This window comes from Caretta caretta, chromosome 6, assembly GCF_965140235.1.
Source record: "Caretta caretta isolate rCarCar2 chromosome 6, rCarCar1.hap1, whole genome shotgun sequence".
Lineage (NCBI taxonomy): Eukaryota > Metazoa > Chordata > Testudines > Cheloniidae > Caretta > Caretta caretta.
Genome location: NC_134211.1, coordinates 46,691,750 through 46,709,744, shown reverse-complemented (window position 1 = coordinate 46,709,744; position 17,995 = coordinate 46,691,750). Strand labels below are relative to the sequence as shown.

Sequence of the window (17,995 nt, the reverse complement as noted above, 5' to 3'; positions counted from 1 at the left end):
GAGCACTTAAGAACGATAAGGCCATTGCGGAAAAACTAAATGAATTCTTTGTATCGGTTGTCACGGCTGAGGATGTGAGGGAAATTCCCAAACTTGAGCCATTTTTTTAGGTGTCAAATCTGAGGAAATGTCACAGATTGAGGTCATTAGAGGAGGTTTTGGAACAAATTAAATTAAACAGTAGTAAGTCACTAGGACCAGATGGTATTCACCCAAGAGTTCTGAAGGAACTCAAATGTGAAATTGCAGAATTACTAACTGTAGTTTGTAACCTATCATTTAAATCAGCTTCTGTACCAAATGACTGGAGGATCGCGAATGTGACGCTAGTTTTTAAAAAGGGCTCCAGAGGTGATACCGGCAGTTACAAACCCATAAGTATACTTCAGTACCAGGCAAACTGGTTGAAACTATAGTAAAGAATAAAATTGTCAGACATAGATGAACATAATTTATTGGGGAAGAGTCAATTTATTTTTTGTAAAGGGAAGTCATATCTCATCAATCTACTAGAATTCTTTGAGGGGTCAACAAGCATGTGGACAAGGGGGATCCAGTGGATATAGTGAGTTTTAGATTTTCAGAAAGCCTTTGACAAAGTCCCTCACCAAAGCTCTTAAGCAAAGTGAGCCATCATAGGATAAGAGGGAAGGTCCTCTCATGGATTCGTAACTGGTTAAAAGATAGGAAACAAAGGACAGGAATAAATGGTCAGTTTTCAGAATGGAGAGAGGTAAATAGTGGTGTCCCCCAGGGGTCTCTACTGGGACCAGTCCTGTTCAGACCAGTTTAACATATTTATAAAGGATCTGGAAAAAGGGGTAAACACTGAGGTGGCAAAATTTGCAGATGATTCAAAACTACTCAAGATAGTTAAGTCCCAGGCAGACTGCGAAGAGCTACAAAAGGATCTCACAAAGCTGGGTGACTGGGCGACAAAATGGCAGATGAAATTCAATGTTGATAAATGCAAAGTAATGCACATTGGAAAACATAATCCCAACCACACATATAAAATGATGGGGTCTAATCAGCTGTTACCACTCAAGAAAAAGATCTTGGAGTCCTTGTGGATAGTTCTTGGAAAACATTCACTCAGTGTGCAGCGGCAGTCAAAAAACAAACCGAATGTTGGGAAGCATTAAGAAAGGGTTCTATAATAAGACAGAAAATCACATTGCCTCTATATAAATATATAGGGATGCCCAAATCTTGAATACTGCATGCAGGCAGATGTGATCGCCCCATCTCAAAAAAGATATATTGGAATTGGAAAAGGTTCAGAAAAGGGCAACAAAAATGATTGGGGGTATGGAATGGCTTCTGAGGAGAGATTAAGAAGACTGTGACTTTTCAGCTTGGAAAAGAGATGACTTGGGGCGGGGGGACAGAAGATATGACAGAGGTCTATAAAATCATGAGTGGTGTGGAGAATGTGAATAAGGAAGCGTTATTTACTCCTCATAACACAAGAACTACAGGTCACCAAATGAAATTAATAGGCAGCAGGTTTAAAACAAACAAAAGGAAGTATTTTTTCACTTCACTTGCCAGAGGATGTTGTGCAGGCCAAAACTATAACAGGGTTAAAAAAAGAACTAGATAAATTCATGGAGGACAGGTCCATCAATGGCTATTAGCCAGGATGGCCAGGGATGGTGTCCCTAGCCTCTGTTTGCCAGAAGCTGGGAATGAGCGATGGGATGGATCACTGGATAATTACCTATTCTACCTCTGGGACACCTGGCATTGGCTACTGTTGGAAGACAGGATACTGGGCTAGATCAACCTTTGGTCTGACCCAGTTTGGCAGTTCTTATGAGTTCCATCTGTAATGAGTTGTTTTCTGGCTGACTTGAAGCCCTTGTCTCCGTCCTGTACTAACAATGAAAGGGACATAGTAAAATAATTCTGGCAACAGATATATCTAGGCCAATAGACCTTGAAGAAACAAAAATCTTAAGAATATTTCCAGATCTTCACTACAGTACAAGACTACTGATAATGTTTAGAAGACTTAAGGCTTGCCTACACTACCACTTAAGTTGATGTAACGTACACAGTTTGAGCGATGTAAATTACATTGACTTAAAGCAACATCCACGTCGCTTTATGTCAGCGGGAAACATTGTACTGCCGACATAGCTTCCACCTCTCATTGAGGTGGAGTAATTATGCTGATGGGAGAGCACTCTCCCGTCTTCACCAGATGTGCTACAGCAGCACAGCTGCATTGGAAGTGTAGACCTGCTCTTAGTGGGTGAAATCCTGGCCCCTTTGAAGTCAATGGCAAACTTCCATTGACTACAGTGGGGCCATGGTTGAACCCAACATTGCTTTTAATTTATTCTTTCCATAATGAACACTAACCTAAACAACAATATGTTTGAATTCATTGCCCCAGAGAACATGCACATATTATTCAACACCTGCATAAGTTTGGAGGGCAGAAAGGCGTGATGTACTTCAGGAAAGTTGATTTACTGCTATTTTCTGTTAGAAGTATTTGTAATCTGTTTCTCAGTGGGACTCAGACTTGGACAAGAATAGCTTTAAGTACTTGTCAATTTTGGACTACTTGGATGCATTGTTGAGGATGCAACTTAATGAAAGTGTTATGGTGACTGCAGGCATTTCAGTTTGTTTACCATGTATTTTTTGTGAAAGCCCTGGGGCTGATTATATTTGAGACCTATTTGAATTGCTTGGTTGTTTGAGGTTGTTTGTTTTTTTTTAAAACCTTTCTGTTACTGTTGAGTACAGAGACAACCCATTGCCTCCATGGTAGCACCTCTTAGTGAAAGAAATGTGAAACTGGTGTATGATTGAAATACTTGCCACCTATCTTTCTGTATCGCTGTAGTGGTATAGGTTCCAATTCAGTAAGTTTCTTAGGCTTTAAGGACATGAGTAATCCCAGGGATTTCAGTGAAACTACTCAAGTGTTTCAAATTAGGCATGTGCCTCTGTACCTTGCTGTATTGAGACCTTAGTTGTTGAACAGATTTTTTAAAAATAAATAAATACGTGAGCAGAATGCACATTTTTTTAAAGTTTGCTTTCTTCAGATCAAATATTATGCTGTAATAATTGTAACAGAATGCTAAACTGTGTCATACCGTTCACCCAATGTCTGCGTAAATTACCTTATTTAAGCTAACCTCAGCCGTACCTGGAAGTGCATTAAAGGATCTCAGGATGAGCACATTTGGTGTGTACCAGGCTAAAAAGGAAGCTCTGGAGCTGTTCCATATCTTCTACTGGAACATACATTGAACCGTATTGTCCGTAGCTGTCAACTAGTGTAGCTCTGTTGATGTTGCCTCATTTTAACAACCCGAGAAGTCCCATTGAAGCCAGTGGGACTACTCAGCTTCTTAAAGTTAAGTACACATGTAAGAACCTTGTTGAAAAGGGGCTCAAGTCACTACAGAGGTACAAAAAGACTTAAATGGAGCTATGTTGATTTACACCAGCCGAGGATCTGGTTCGGTCTGTAGAAAATATTTTTCCACATAGTTTTCTATAGCACCCGCTGTCTAAGATAAATCTCTTTGCTATTGTTAGAGCTAAACATTGTTACATCTTTAAAAAAAATTGCAAGATGTGTGACCATAGATAGATATGATAGATAACAGCAGTGCCATATGGCTGTGCGCACAGGCTGCACTTTGACACAGATGTATAGCTTCACAAATTATTGAGAATGTGGTTTTCTAAGACTTCAAATTTTTATTGCAAGAATCGCAATGCAGAAAGGGAAGGATTTTTCAATTGAATAGAAATACTTTTTCAGCTTCTATTTTTAGGAGCAGAATATAACTCTCTTTCAGCTTCTTAGTCTTTGACCTGATCCTGTGTGGTACTGACTTCTCTCTATATCCGTTGAAGTCAGTTAGAGTTAGGGGTGGATACCGAGTACCTCAGAAGATCAGGTTTTTTGTTTGGTGATTTGTGCACAGCATACATATAAACAGAAAAAGCCTGTGTATGTGGAGTAACCCACTAGCTCTTACATTGAAAAGTATGGGCTTGATGCAAAGAGAAAAGATACAGCATCTTCTCACTAGGACACAGAATCTCTGAATAATCCATTCGGGGAGGGAGGCTTTTGTAGAATGGAATCTGATCAGATTAATTGTGTCAAACTGAGGCTCAATTAGTATTCTTCGTACATGATCCTCAGTTGAACCTCAGTCTTCAGAAATGCCTAATCAGCCATAGTTATTGCTGTATTCTTAGCTTTAGCACTTAGCACCTGACTCGTTGGGTGCAGGTAAATCAAAGATGTGGGCACTTCTGTACTTCACATGTTAGCTATATTAGTTAGTTATCATGTAGTTAGTAGTAGTTAGTTAGTTATTAGTAGTTAGTTATCATGTCATCTGTATTTGGCTATATGTTCTTAATAATTATAATCATTTGAACATCGCTTAAAATTTTACTTTGAGAATTTCCTTCTTGCAAACCCCATTTTATAATTAGTTTATTTGCATTCTCTTTATCCCTTAATAATAAACCATATTTCAGCAGTTTCAGCCATCTCCTTTGATCACAGTGTCTTGGTAATTTACAAAGTGAGTTTCATTCCCCACTGACATTTAAAATGCAGGGTTGCAGACAAGCACAGATCACTATGGTTTGAAGAATTAGTAATTCTGCTTATTGTAAAATAGCTATGTATTGCTCTCTTTTGCTCACATGTGGATCTTCATCCCTGCACACAGTGTTCGGTGAGGGCCTTGCTTCGTAACTCTTTGTGACCTGACCTCAAGATGGACCTTTGAGAACGGATATAACTGCTATAGCTTCTGTCACCCATTGATTTTAAACCAAAGAAAAAAGACATAACCAAGGAAGAGAAACAAACACTTCAGTTATTTGTTACTGGCAAACTAAATATTGACCAACAGTCCCGTAATGAGGAAAAGAAGGGTGAAGAGGAAAACAAAAGATAATATATAACAAAACTCTTAAGAGCCCAAACACTCTTAGGAAGACGCTTTTGATCACTGTAAAATACTTTGAACTGCACTGAACACTTACTTTCCCTAGGCTTATTTGGTTGACCTCTTGTGGGTAGATTCAACATGTGAATTAACTTGGATTCAGGGCATATCATATTCTAATACAGCTGGCTTGGGCCTGTCTTCTTAACTTAATGCTAATGAGGTGGTACTTATCTCCCCCATTACCTAGGGCCAGATCCTTGTCTGGAGTCAATTGACTTTGTTGGAGCTATGACAGTTTATAGCAGCTGAAGAGCTGCTCCCAAATGACTATGCTCAAGGCTGCAGTCCCGTCCATTTCCTGACAGAGATGCCACTGTTCCTGGCTGAAGCATGCTGCTGCCTCAGCAGAACTAGTGAGCACCAATGAGTATTTTCAGTGAAGGGTCTGTTGCTGGCAGGAATAGATTGATTTTTTTCCCCTTGGGATCAAGAAATAGCACCTCTATTTGAGATATTTATACCAACCCATTGTCGCTTATAGTAGTTAAGGCTTGGAAATACTTTAGAGGCTCTTGCTCCTTCACTTATTGGAATATGTTCCATACTTGGTAGGTAATAAACATGCTTTTCTGGTTAAGAACACACATGTTATTGTGGCTCCATGGCACAAGGTGAAGGGTCAGGGATGCTGTGTCCTATTCCCAACTACGCCACTGACTTGCTATATGCTCTTGGGTATATTGCTTAATCTCTCTCTCCCTTGGTAGTAAAAAGAAAAAATACTTATTGCGCCTACCTCTCAGGAGTGCTGTGACATTAATTCATGAATATTTGTAACATACTATGAGTCCCATGTTTGGAAAGTACTACAGGAGTGTAAATCTCGGCTTGTTGTTCATTTACTACTGCATTGCATGTGTGAAGGTGAAGACTTTGATGTAAAAAAAAGGTTCTTTATTCATATGTTAAACATTATGATAAATGCACTGAATTGAAATAAGACAGAGCAAAAGTATGTGAGCTCATCATTGCTCAGTAGTATAAGGAGAGGCCAATCTTTATGCATTTTGCTGAAAGATTACAGTTTTGATCAACAATAGCTTGAGACGACTATGGAGTGAGTGTGTACACAACAATAGCTCGCTTTTAATGATTCATGCAAAAGTTGTCTCCCACAATTATCCAAACCGTAATGTTATCCAATGGCTTGAAAAGCTCTGAATAAAAATGTTTCCCTCATGCAGAGGCAGCATTTCAATGTTTTCACATTTTCCTGTTAGGTTTTGTTCATATATAATGTGGCATACAATTGGAAGAAAGTGCTGTCAAGTGATTGAAACAAAGGACTTAGGAGATGACATTCCAGGGATCTCTTCCTGGTTCTGGCACTGAGTTGCTGTGTGATCTTGGGTGAGTCAGATAACCTTTCCTTGTGTTCAGTTTGTTCTTGTAAGTTTGCCTACTTGTAAAATGGTTCTCATAATACCCCCCATATGGGAATTGTGGGGCTTCATTAGCTGAAATGTTTACATATCTTGAGATCATTGGATGACAGGTGTTGTATATGTGGAAATGCAAATGACTTTCTCTTTTTCGTAGGTAGGTAGGAAGAAAAGAAATACCACAGCTTATTTTAATTTAGTTCAGTGGTTCTCAAACTTTTTTTCTGCGGACTACTTGAAAATTGTTGAGTGTCTCAGCGGACCACTTAATGATCTTTCCAAATGTTGTTTGTACCGTTAGCTAACTATTGTAAAGTGCTTTGGATAAAAGCGCTATATATAAAAACACCTTAATAATAAACAACATTTTTTGTTCTACAAATAAAAGCACACAACTCATATTTTAATATCAGTAGTCTTACTTTTCTAATGTGAGGCATGTGCCCTCTCTCCCCTGTCGCGGCAGCCCCTGAGCTGGGGCTGGGAAGGAGGGGGATCTCTCTCTGGCCACAGCAGCTACAGAGCTGAGCCTGGGAAGGAGGGCCACCTCTCCCCGACAGGTGCAGCCCTGGAGCTGGGGAAAGTTGCCTCTTTCTGTGGCCGCTGCAGCCCTGCACAGCCCAAATTCCCCCCCCCCTTCTCACCCCACTGCCCCCTCCCACCTACCCCCTATTCCTCACAAGGCCACCACCTCACCTTACATGTGCGTCTTCTCCAGGGTCCAGCACCTAATTAGTGGACCCACATCTGTGTGGCTTCACCAATTAGGTGGGAGGCCCTTCATTCTCTCGTGTGCGGCCGCCCAGGTGCGCACCTTAGAGGGAACTATCCATGGACTACCTGAATGGAGTGGTCTGCGGACCACAGTTTGAGAACCTCTGATCTAGTTGCTTCAGTTTTGCCTACATTTTAAGTGGGTTTGAACAGCCTCATACTGTGTGTCAAAGCCAAAATGAGTAATAGCAGAGCAACCCAAACCTTAAATTTAAATCACTGGAATGATGAATGATCAGTTCATTCTTGCCATTAAACACATTCCCTGTGGGAGGTGCAGCACTTTTGAAATAAACCCGTGTTCGTAGAACTGTTACTGAATTCTTGGTGGCTATTTCCATAAAATGTAGTAAGAAATATTCTGTCCCAGAAGCCAAGGAAGCTTGTTTAACTGTGTGCATTGAGAAAGTTGCATGTAATTGGAATATTCTTTTCAAACAGTGAAACAAATTTCTGTGGTATGTTTTGATTTTGGGATGTAAAATTAAGGAAGATTTCACCATTGTACATCAACTCTGTGTGCTGATTTTGGTAGTAGTAGGTTCAGATGCTCTTCAATGGGAATTCAGTAAGATTGCAGTTGTAGTTGGGGATTGGTCCTGCTTTGAGCAGGGGGTTGGACTAGATGACCACCTGAGGTCTCTTCCAACCCTGATATTCTATGGTTCTGTGGTACTCATTGTGATTAAGAATGACACAATCTGGCTTGCAGCAAGAAAGTGTCCTAGTGTGTGTCACTTGATGAGAAGATGGAAGCAGGTTTCAGTATCTCGTTGATGCCCTGTAGCTTGGGGAGCTCCCCTGCCTTTCTTTCCCCTTACTAGATTTATTTAATTTCTTTAGTTAAATATTTTAACACGGGAAAGGGGGAGTGTTTTTCTTCCTCACCTTCAAATCCTAGGTCTGTATTTCTTTGGGAGAATAATCCCATTAGTGTCAATGGTCATTTATGTGCATGTATCAGAGAGAAGAACTGAGCCATTGTGTTGAGCCCGATTACCTCAGTGGTGGTGTCCTAGCACAACTAATCCTGCATCAGATCTGAATTTAGAGGGTATGGAGATCAAGAGGCACCTATAGAGTTTCCTAGCTTGATCCTCAAAACAGATATCACCTTTGATTACTAGAATGTTAGTTGGACATTATTTGGGGAAACATTAGCTATTTGAATGATAAATTTATTTCAAAATGACACTGAAATACAATTGCACCAGATCTAGACTTTTTTTAAATCAACGTTTATCGCTTAATTTTCAAGTTGGTGCATAGAATTTGATCCATGCACCTTCCATTAAAGTCAGTGGGAACTGCTAACTATTTATATATTTAGGAAGCTTTAACAGGTTTGCAGATTTTGGCCATGTAAATATCGGAGACAAAACAGTAATCATTACAACTGAGCTTTTGTTTAGAGAAACATTATACAGTAATACAATCATCAGCTCTTTATTGATCAGGATGTTTCCATATTAGAGTGAGCATCTTTACTCTATTCATGATGTGCTGTTTCTGCTGATTATATTAAATTGAGTGAAATCTCTCATTTCACACATTTAACAAGCCAAGCATGTCTATCATGTCTATCAAATTGAACAGGCGTACTGGTTTTTTGCAGATGTGTACTTTGGCTAAGTATTGAATAAACGGTAACCAAATATCTAAGTATGTATTTGTCCTCTGTCTATTTTGCTGGGTAGGTAATTGATTAGTTAATTTTTCCCATAACAGCAACCTCCCCTATTTTTGAAGCCATTCCTCTAGGGCTATGCTATCAGTAGCCGACCAGCTACTTCCAGATGAGAGATTAATTCTTCATTTCCTTTTGGGTGACTATTTCCACTAGAAAGCCCCAAGAGGATTACCCAAGGATCATCTGGTAATTAATATCCAACAATTTGTAATATTTGGTTACAAATTGCATCTCGATACACTCTGACTGGACATGTACTCTATAAATGCACAAAATCTCCTGTCTCACTCTACAACTTGAAGTTAAAGATGAATTTTCGACAGGATATTCAGTGATTGCTGGTACACGCTCCCAGTATTCCTGTTGAAACTGATATACGTAACACTGTACTATTCAATATCAGATATTCCTATAGTGAAGTAATGATAAGCTTCTTTACAACAAGGAGCAGGAGAGAACCATTATTTTCATTATGGCATATAATTGAAGGATTACATTTTTTCCTGGAGTACAATAGGGTGGAGATTCTTAAAGGAACAATGGCATTTCAAAGGAATTAAGCACCTAAATGCCTTTTGTGTCTTTAAGAATCTCCCCCTAGAGCAGAAGATAATACAGTGGAGTGGGATTGGGGGGGGGTGAAAGGGGGTGGCTTCATTCACTTCTGTAAGTGGAACTGTAAAGCAGACATGCTCCAATAATAAAAAATAAATTGTTAATCATGTAATCTGGCTGGTAAACTACCAAAGATGGTAAAGAGGGAGCATGTAGTATAGTATATGCAGCATGTCCTTACACATGAAACGGTAGGTGCTTAGAGCAGAAACTTATAATTTGTTCAAATTCAGGAATAAGATGACAGGTCTGTAGCTGCGTTAACAATCAGAAAGACTTAGAATGCAGAATGTGCCAGAAGAAAAGATATATGATCCTGGGATTTGTAGGGTCCACAGGAACCATTTCCTCAGTGGGTCATTTTATTTTGTTATTGATCTCTACTGCATGGCACCTGGTGTCCTGTACTACTGCCTGATTCCACAAAACCTTACTCACTTGAGAAGTCTTATCTGAGTGAGCACTACTCTTGTAAATGTGTGCAGATTCCACTCCCTGCTAAGACAGGTACTGTATTTTAGTTCAAAAGTATGATAAGTCCTTCTCGTGTTCAGGCAGTGGTTAGATGGAACATATTTTGTACCTAAATAAAATGAATTGCATTTCATCTTACAATTTTGATTCAGCAACACTATGACTGTATAGCTGTCATAAATATAAAGGGAAGGGTAAACATCTTTAAATCCCTCCTGGCCAGAGGAAAATCCCTTTCACCTGTAAAGGGTTAAGAAGCTAAGACAACCTCACTGGCACCTGACCAAAATGACCAATGAGGAGACAAGATACTTTCAAATCTGGAGGGGGGGGGGAGGAAACAAAGGTTCTCTCTGTGTGTTGCTTTTGCCAGGACCAGAGCAGGAATGCCCGTCAGAACTCCTGTAAAAGGTTAATAAGCAACCTAGTTAGATATGTGTTAGATTCTCTTTTGTTTAAATGGCTGATAAAATAAGTTGTGCTGAATGGAATGTATATTCCTGTTTTTGTGTCTTTTTGTAACTTAAGGTTTTGCCTAGAGGGATTCTCTGTGTTTTGAATCTGATTACCCTGTAAGGTATTCACCATCCTGATTTTACAGAGGTGATTCTTTTACTTTTTCTTCAATTAAAATTCTTCTTTTAAGAACCTGATTGCTTTTTCATTGTTCTTTAGATCCAAGGGTTTGGGTCTGTGTTCACCTATGCAAATTGGTGAGGATTTTTTTATCAAGCCTTCTCCAGGAAAGGGGGTGTAGGGCTTGGGGGGATTTTGCGGGGGGAAAGATGTTTCCAAGTGGGCTCTTTCCCTGTTATATTTGTTAGACGCTTGGTGGTGGCAGCAATAAAGTCCAAGGGCAAAAGGTAAAATAGTTTGTACCTTGGGGAAGTTTTAACCTAAGCTGGTAAAAATCAGCTTAGTGGGTTTTTCATGCAGGTCCCCACATCTGTACCCTAGAGTTCAGAATGGGGAAGGAACCTTGACAATAGCATCATAATAGTTGGCATCGAAGGCAGGCCCAAATGAAAATCCTGCATCTAAACTCCACAGATATGAAAGCTTGAATCTAGAACAAAATTTGATGGCTCATTCTCTACCTAGCATTTTTATATAGTGTTTTTATCTTCAAAACCCTTTCCAAACATTAATTAATTAGATCTCAACACTCCTGTGCAATGTATGGCTACAGACAGGCAGGGAACCAGAGGACAAAAATGTTAGATGGCTTGTCTAAATCTACAGAGAGTATCAGGTTTGGGATTGGAATTCAGGAGTTCCTGGCTGCCATCCTGTGCTCAAAGCACTATCACACGTGTCTCCAAAATCATTTAAAGAGGTGTAAAACCAATAATTAGATTCGAGGCCACCAACAAAAACCTTCTGAAGGTATTGCAGAAAGTAGTACAGCGGGTGTATTTTCCTGTGAATTAGCACTGAAGCAATGACACAGCTTAGTGCTAGATATTGCTGTGCTTCTTAAAGTGTCATATTTCAGATGAAACAGAAAACTAATAATCTCACTTGAGCTTTAGTGACTATAAATGACTATGGCCCCTATATGGTTCTTTTCACAAGAGAGGTCAATCTCAAATTCCAGACAGGAAGGACTGGTTAATTCTGATATGGATTAACTCCTAAAGTATGCTTTTTTTGGATCTCCTGGGCTGGTTAGAAAGCAAGTAGAAATAGAGATATGAGAGAGAGATTTCAAGGCATTCTAGGTTTAATATGTTCCTCCTGAGGGCATTCTGCACCAAAAACTTAAAAATTGTGCACAAGGTATTTTAAAATTATGCTAAATTCTGCAATTTTTGTTTGTCAGATAAATGTGGAGCCTCCAGCCTGGTATTGGGGAGCACAGGCCACTGACTGCACAGAGGTGGGAGATCACTGTGTAGCCCCCCACTCCCTCCTCCAGGACACAGACTCAGCGGTGACCAGGCTGACACAGTGCCAGGGTGACACAGTGCAAGAAACACCCCAGGGCCCTGCCCGTCCATGCCAGAGCACCAGGTGTGGGCGGGCAGGCTCAGCAAGGCAGGATCCAAGTGTGGAGAGGCTTAGTGTGGGGGTATCCAGATGTGGGTTGAGAGGGTTCTGCATGGGGCAATCTGGGTGTGGGCAGCTCAGTGGGGGATCAGGGTTTGGGGGGGATCTGAATGCACAGGGGCTTGTAGGGGGTTCTGAGTGCAATGGGTAATAGGACTCTCTGGGGGGTCCAGGTGAAGGTGGTTGGGGCTCACCAGCGGGTCTGGGTGTGGGGGGGGATAAAGCTCAGCAGGGGGGTCTACGTGTGGGGGTTCAGATGCTGGGGGAATGGGGCTCACTGCAGTGGGGATTCAGTTGCAGCTGGTTGGGGCTTGGTAGGGTGGGGAACGAGGTGTGGGTGGCTCATTTGGGGGGATGCAGGGGGAGAGGGGCTTGTTAGGGTGTTCTGTGTATGAGGAGGTCTGGATGCATGGGGGCTAAGCGGATGGGAATCAGCTCCCTATACAGTGATCCATCCCCCTGCAGCTGAGGAGCGATGGGTGCAGGAAGTGCCGGCGGGGGTAGTTTTCAGAGCTTCCTGCAGTTGGGGAAGAAATCTAGGGATGGGTCTGATCCGGCCCTGGATGCCATACAGGGGAAGAGGAAGTCCCATCCTCCCCAGCCGGAACTAGCAGCTGAGCCTGGTGCAGGATAAGAGCCACCAGCTGAGTCTTTCCCAGTCCTGTGCCCTGCCCCACAGTGATTTACATCGCTGCCCTGGGCACCCAAAAACATACTGCTGGAGAGGGTCGTATGATCGCTCTAATGGCTTCCCCGTCAGAAAGTCATTTTTCTGTGGGGAAGCAAAGAAATCTGTGGGGGACACAAATTCTGTGCATGCGCAGTGGCGCAGAATTCCCTCAGAAGTAATATGTTGTCCCTCAAGGATAATAAATTTAAAGAATCACATTTTTGTATTTATTTAGATTTAACTCTAAAAGAAACTTCACACCGAAGAGCATTCATTGAAATCTCCAAGTGTCCTTGATTTATATGTAGAAACACAGCAGGAAAGCGGTTACAGAATGTAAATTCTGTAAAGCAGCAGCATTTCTCCTTCCTCACATCTCACCACATATGACTTAATCACCAGTCATGTGATCTGTGCAATTGAAAACTCCATCACACAGAAATTCCACTCTCAACTGCCACAGACTCCAATATTTGTGCTTTAAATTGTCCCCAGGAGGTCAACTCATATGGGCTATTTCAGATTTTGTTGGGGGAAGGTAAGTATTCCAAAGGCAAAGGGCCCTTGCAGAGAATGCTTTGCCAGTATATTGCTTTTTATAAAGAGAGGGATCAAACTTACATATGTGATGGTGAGTCTCTTTAAAGCTACAATACAGGTATAATTTCAAAACCCTAATGCTGCTAGTAGGATCAGTAAATAGTTCATGAACTAGTGCATGAAGCCAGTTATTAGAGCTCTTCCAAAATAGTGTTGGATCTATTTCTGTGTTTCAGTGTCTGGATTTACTTGCCACAAGGCTATACAATGTACGTAGGATAATAACAATAATACCAATTTCTTATATAGCACTTTTCACTGTGAAGCACTACCAATCTTTAATGTATCTATCAACACCACTGGAGGCAGGATTTCCCATTTTAGAGATTGAGAAGTGGGGCACAGAGAGGCTAAGTGATTTTCTCAAGGTCATGGAGGAAGTTTGTGGCAAAGCAGGGAAATGAAAGTAAGTCTCCAAATTCCTGAACTAGTGCCTTAAACCATTGGATCACATTCAGTTAAATTCCAATGGTAATTGTGTGGCTTAATACTTTGTATCTGGAATGTATTTTGTGTGACTGTTGTTGGATTTTAAAAATAAATTAGATGTTTCTGACCTATGAAAAATTGCAATTATCATACCTGATTAAGTTAATTAACGGGCTGCTGCTACTGCCCTTACTCATGTCGAGTAATACTTACTCCTTGCCTGAGTGAAGGCTAGGACTAAAACAGAGTTTAAAAGAGAACTAGATAAATTCATGGAGGTTAAGTCCATTAATGGATATTAGCCAGGATGGGTAAGGAATGGTGTCCCTAGCCTCTGTTTGTCAGAGGGTGGAGATGGATGGCAGGAGAGAGATCACTACATTACCTGTTAGGTTCACTCCCTCTGGGGCACCTGGCATTGGCCACTGTCGGCAGACAGGATACTGGGCTGGATGGACTTTTGGTCTGACCCAGTATGACCATTCTCATGTTCTTACTCACATAAGTAGTCCCAAAATCAGTGGGACTACTCATGTAAGTAAAAGCCACCCAACTGTGAGTAAGGATTGTGAATGTGGAAGGTGTTAAAGGAGCTCTAGCTATAAAAGGATGCTGGTATTGTTGCTATAAATACTGCTGCTTTGTAACTGACCTGTTGAGGACTATGTGGGGAGACAACTAAGACATTTCAGGACATAGACATTTACCGTGTACATTGACTCTGTCCCCATTGTTCTGATCAAGATGCAGTTTCTTAATTCCAAGTTTATTTCCACTTGCATTGTTGTGATGATTTGAGCTGTCTTCATTTATCATGAATCAGGGGTAGGTTAGATTCTTCAACCTTTTCTCTTTCCTTTTACCATCGCCTCTTTGGCTCTTTACCTCCCCTCTCTCCCTCAATGAGGTAGACTCCTCCTCAGAACATCCTTTGTCCTTTGGACTGACAGGGCTACTGGGTCAATCCTGCAAGCCCCCCAAATCCTGTACACCCATGGAAGGACTTTCAGGATAGAGTCTTGAGAAAGATCTTGTGAAATTATACCGGGGGAGAAGAGGATGTATACGGATTCGGCTTTTCTTTGAGAAGCAATCAATTTTAGCTAATGTAATCCTCCCCCCTGCAAACAAACAACTCCCCCATTTTAATTCAGGTAAAATCTGTGTGAAGTAATCCATTTAATTTTTGTGTACACATCCAACCTCTTATCTTTCTTTATTTTCCCTCTAATGAAAGAACAGGGATGAAGATTACGGGCCTGATTCAACACCCATTGACGTCAATGGAATAGGAATTGTCCTACTGAATCAGACCCATTGTCCATTTAGACCAGGATCCTATCCCCAATACTGGCCAACACCAGCCACTTCAGAGGAAGATGCAAAAAATTCGGCAATAGGCAGATTTGGGATGATCTGCCTCCATGGAAGCCTGCCTCCTTGCTCCTAAATCCTAATAATTAGAGATTTGTTTAAACCCCTAAAGAATGAGGATTTTAATTCCATCTAAATCTTGTTGTTGTTTTGGATCAGGCCCTATTTCTTAATTTCAATTTATTCTCAGTGATGCTTTTGTGATTAGCTTCAGCACCTGTACTGGCTCATGCTTCCTTTTTTTTTTTTTAACAAAGGATTTAGTCAGTTTAATCTCACATTGGGGATCATCAGTATTCTAAAGTTCTGGTCAATTTGCCTAATACACATTGGATTAAATTCTTACAGCACAGTGCAGGTTGGCTGGAAAGCTTTCTTATGGTCTTAGCCTATTAGTCTATATCCCTTTAATAACCACGCTTTTGTGGGAAACTGACAAAAGTGAAATACTAAGTACAAGGAAAATGTCATAATTACTGGATTTTGTTTATATTTAAGATCTACAATCTGTTTATTACTTTATTTATTTTTTGTTAAATACAAAACTAGACAGCTATGGCTAGAATTAGGCACTCTGTCAGTTATTTAAAATGACAGTCCATTTGGAAGAATAACTGCTCAGTGACTTATCAAAAAAACCCACGTCAAAGGAATCAGCCATCCAATAATTCAAAATTAAAAGTACAGCCAGCTGCCTATAGACCCTTGTGCCATCTGTACTCTGAGCCTTCCCCAAGTGGCTTAGCAAATAGATGGACTTTTCAGCATACCCTGCAGGTTAGTTTTCAGACCAGGGTAGAAGGCAAGTTCTAGAAGCCTCCTGGAGAGTGCCCTGAGAATAATCCCCTCTCTTTTAATCTGAGGTGAATCTAATTTGAGCACCTTCACTGATCACAACTGGAGCAGTATTGCCTGGTGAGAGACGTGCTGCAGCCTCACATGGAGCACACTACCTTAGTTACGTCTTGTGATGACAAAGGTGGTGATCAAGGTGCTCATCCATCTCAGTGGATCTCTGATTCAGGATTCATTTTATTTTCTTAGGGCCCAATTCCATAAAGGGATATGAGCCAATTCACTAAGATCTTCTTGATGATGTCTTTAAAAAAAAAAGAAATTATATGAATCTGTAAGGTAAAAGTAACCTAGCCTTGGTCCTGAGTCAGCACAGAGGGCTGGTCTAGATGTCTCCTGAAGTCCCTTCAAGCCCTACATTCTATAAATCTATGAAGTCAGGGCCCAAAATGATTCCCATAACTTCCATGAGCAAAGGGGAGTGAGATCCAGTAGATCTCTCCTGAGCGACAGGGACAGGAAACGTGGGTCTTGGAATCCAGTGAATCCTTCTGGGAATACCTCTGTGAAATATAGATTGTGAGGGAATAGATAGTCTGGCTCATTTCCTATTGTGCAGCACCAGCCCTTGCTCAGAACTGAAATTTTCAAGCATCACTACCTCCTGCAGAGCCCCTCCACTGGATCTACTGAGCAGTCTCAGGGAGGTCCAGTGACCACAATGGCACTTGTAACCCTGCTGACAGAAAAGAGTCAGAGCAGAAGCACAAAAGAGCTCACTCAGATGGCTCCTGCTTCTGCAGAGCTGATTAATCCCTTACCTGATCAGCTCCTAGATAGGCAGTGTTGGAATGCCCCTCCCACTGCTAGTCAACCTGCCCCCTCACCTCAAACCCTTTCATATTGTGCTGAAACCACAGCAAGGCAAACATCATGGGATTTTCAGTTCTCTCTAGCCTGTGTTTGTCTATGGGAAGGAGTGATCTGGCCCAAGGTAATGTATTATTTCAATATGTATAGAGAAAGGAGTACTTGTGGCACCTTAGAGACTAACAAATTAGTCTCTAAGGTGCCACAAGTACTCCTTTTCTTTTTACAGATACAGACTAACAAGGCTGCTACTCTGAAATAATACGTATAGAGTGCATTCTGCTTGGGCTACAATCACAGACAGGGAAGGATTTCATGTAATGAGATAAATGAAATAAATAAGAACCAAATTCCCAGGAATAAAAATGCCTTGCTTCTACTGTTCTAAAAGATCTTTCTTAAATATATAAAAGAACAACCTTCCTGGATCTATTATCATGTCCTCGAAGGAGGACTATTTATTAGTTTCCACGTAGTACATAGTATGGAAGAGGCCAAGTTTACAAAAGTCCAGTACTCAAAAGAATGCAGTAAGTAGGTGTTTACAGAAAAATTGGTGGTAATATTATCATTAATGTGTTATGTGTACATTTAAATTAGGTATATCCAAAATGGCAATATTGCATCATAATTTGCTATTGGGTGCTGTGTATTAAAATATTCCAAACTTCCTAAACAAATGGACAGTACGAGAGTTTAGAAATGCTGAACGTAAAAGAAAAAGGATCAAATCTGTTTTACGCAGAGACATTGGTTTCTGTTGGCTGAGATAGATATTAAATGAGACATCATATTAAACTACATTACACATTTTAGAAAATGTTTATCAATGCAAAGCTTGATTTTAAAGATTCATAGGCACAAACAGAGGGTTGCTACATAGGGTACTACCCATGCCCCTTACAATTGTGTAGTTACAGAGTCACCGGTGACAAGTCACCAGCTTTATTCTAATCTAAACACCTGTTTAAAATATAGTTCAACCAAAATTAATAAAAATACGATTTGACTGTGAAATGCACTTCCAGAAATGAGGCTAATGTAGTATTTGACTGCCTTTTAGAGCTTGCGGCAAGACCCAAGTTTCATTTATAACACTTTATTAAAGGAGGACATAAAAGATGGAGGTGAGAATCCATCCAAGCCTGGCTTGGACAACAACTCTGGAAGAAACTCTGGGGTTGATGTGAAGAAATACCTATATTAAGATAGTCTGGACATTTCCCTGTGAGGAGATGTGGACCCCCATGTCTTTTGCATT

General features: G+C 40.7%; 1 protein-coding gene across 3 annotated transcripts in view; it reads left to right on the top strand.

Moving 5' to 3' along the window:
- Positions 1 to 17,995, top strand: part of NAV2 (neuron navigator 2) — a 660,409-nt gene that overhangs the window by 152,210 nt on the left and 490,204 nt on the right. Inside the window, exon 1 of one of the 3 annotated variants that reach the window (XM_075129478.1) lies at positions 6,283 to 6,362. The exons of the other annotated variants lie outside the window; for them this stretch is intronic. The gene's annotated coding sequence lies outside the window, so the exon portion shown is untranslated. Of the gene's footprint in view, positions 1 to 6,282; positions 6,363 to 17,995 lie in introns of those variants that run through there. 3 annotated transcript variants of the gene reach the window in all.